The sequence below is a fragment of the Schistosoma mansoni genome, assembly GCF_000237925.1.
Source record: "Schistosoma mansoni, WGS project CABG00000000 data, supercontig 0249, strain Puerto Rico, whole genome shotgun sequence".
In the NCBI taxonomy this organism is placed as follows: Eukaryota; Metazoa; Platyhelminthes; class Trematoda; order Strigeidida; family Schistosomatidae; genus Schistosoma; species Schistosoma mansoni.
Window position 1 is genome coordinate 115,778 of NW_017386112.1, and position 3,054 is coordinate 118,831.

Below are 3,054 nucleotides of genomic sequence, written 5' to 3' on the forward strand. Positions count from 1 at the left end.
ATTTATTGCACTCTATTTCTTTACTGAACTTGTGCATTAACTATTATAGTTAATAGGCGATTTACTTTATGTCAATCAAAATTTCGTATGGATGAGTTTGAGATATCATTCATTGCTATGGATGATATACTTCTCATATCGGATATGATCACTGCAATTCTTCTTCCTCCTAAATTAACTCATCATTAGACCACATGATGTTTGGGATACGACTGGCTTTCTTTCTTTTCAAGCTGTAACAAATTTTCTACCTAGCGATTTCACTCATTCATCCCCACAGAATGCAAATTAACACAGACGGGAACTTGAAGATTTTCATGAACAGGTGGTATATATAGCTGTCAAGTAATAATCCATTGAAACGTATTATATAAATTTTGATATCGTTTTGTTAATCAATAGAGTATTTTGTGTATTATCGTGAACTAATAATAACCAATCACTGGCAAAGATGAGAGAGATGGAGAGTAATATGTCAACCATCTATTACATTTGAATGAATGTTATCCGTTTCATTAGGTCACTGATCATGACCCAATAGTTTGATCAGAATGTGACTGATTAGTTAATGCTCTTGAACAGCATCACACAATCATTGAAAACTAAACTTTTCTTCGTAAATTGAAGTATTATTATTATTGAACATTTCATCTGAAGACTTATTAGGCGAATTATTCATGTTTATTCCTATTGTGTTTATAAATAAAAACAGATCAATCCAATTACATCGATATGACAACGAGAATAGAAAGAACCTTTTTTCTTCCTTCTCTATTTGAAACAGATTGTGCTTGGAAAGAATAAATATGTTAGTCAACTTACTCCTTTGTAGACATACAGGTCATTACATAAGCAAATCTGTGTTGTTCATTAGGCAAATGTGAGTGAATAACTTATTCATTGAAAATAAGATTTTATGTATTGATTTGAATTTTCTCACTACGAATGTTAATAACTTCAATCAGTCAAACTCAATCGAGTAAAATGATTTCGATCACAAATGATCAACAAACGTGTACCCGCACTAGACCTATTGATTTATTGTTCAAAACATCAAAGTTTAAAGCCAATGACATTGAGTTTGAATTTCAGTAAGAACAACAACATTTGGATCTCGTTGATTCTATCAGGTGAGTTGTAATTAGAGTGAAACGAATGGTTTATAATGTATCCTTGATTCAATCTATATGCCACTTGAATTTAAGAGAACAACAGCTAAAATCAATATCAATAACATAATGTAGTAGAAAATGAATCTGATTAATTGTTCGGTCAATGAATAATAAATATGTGAAATTATGTAATATGAATATTCATTGAATGAGATCATTTTATAAGTGATCTTAGTAATGATTAATTGAGCACTAAGGTGACATAGTTATGATAAGAGAATAAATAAGAATTTCAAAGCATAAAGATTTTGGCAATTGGACCCGTGCGTTGTTTGAAGGCTTTCAAAAGATCATTTCTCAACTGCACCACAAGAACGAGCTTCACTTGGAAGCCCAAAGAACACATTACGCTAGGATATATAGATGGATATGAGAAGAATGAACAACCATTGGATAGAACTAGAAAAGAAGGCACGGAATATAGTATATATATACATATACTTATCTTTATTTAGGGATGTAATTATTCATACTCTTCATATACATTAAAAACCCATCTACGGAGGTTTAATGCATTTGCCCAAAAGAAAGGACATTTCTGCTAACCAACAAAACAATCTAGAAATCTTTGATCAGTCTTTTCAATATTTATAAAATTTCTGGACACAGTTTACTTGCCTGAGACCTGACTGAAGTTAGATCAGACAATTGATGAATAATGTATGATCGCTATCGAAATATATATGTTGCCTCTTTTTGTATATAACTTTCAACTTTGTCCGCGTTAGTGAATAACGGAATTAAATGATTTTTTTTACAATCGTTAATCAAAACAAATGAACGAAGAAACGGAGAGAAGAAAAGTGGGAGAATCGATAGGACTCGTGGTACAGAAGTTGTGTGAGCCAACTGCACTTATTCAGGCGTTGATCAATATTTATACTGACACAAAAATAAGCTACAGACATGTGATGAGTAGTATAAAAATTTAACACATTCGGTTAAATAGTATCTGATTGTTGAATTTCATACAATAATATTGAATGAACAATTGTATCTAATATTTTTCATTCTGAATCAGACAGCAAATGCATCATTTTAATGTGTGTATATCTAAATTTCTAAGATATAGTTTGATATATGAAGCTAATGAATGAAACGCCAATAACATGTCACATGTAATGATTTCGAAATTACTTATCTTTACTTATTCCCGTTACTCCTCATGAAGTTGCATAGGTCAACCTCCAGCACTCTTTATCTAACTCTATTGACCAACATTGTTCACTTGTTTCCAGTTGCAGCTGGTCATTGTGATGTCTGCTTCTCATTATCGACATAGTGTGTTCTTTGGCCTTCCACTTTTTCGTTTATTTTCAAGATTAACAGTCAGCGCTTGACTCGTGATGAAGTTCGATGATTTCCTCAAAGTGAGTCATGTCCACTGCAAACCCATTTTTCTCAGTTTCCTCTGCAGCCGGAACATGGTCTCAATGTTCTTCTACAAATATTTTGGATCATACTATCAATATTCAACTGAAATATTTTTGAGATTATCTACCGTCCGCCTGTAGCTCCTCCGGGGGATACTGACGGTCTTAAGTCCGGGTAAAGGGGGAGCGTTGGGCATGGAGTTAGCGACCCCATCCCGTAGAAAACAAACTCGCTAAAAAACGCTAACCAGAAAAAATTATTCAAACCTTTCAAACTGTGCGCTAGGAGTAGAATGAATAATTATGACGTCTCACGATGAAAGACGAGTTCTTTCGGAAATCATGAGGCCGATGCACCTTCTTGCAATCAGAGCGACAATTTTTGTAGGTACATGGGATGTCCGAACAATGTGGGAGACCGGAAAACTCTTCCAAATTGCTGCAGAAATGAGAAAATACAACCTGGAGGTGCTTTGAATCACTGAAACACATTAGACGCAGGTTGGACA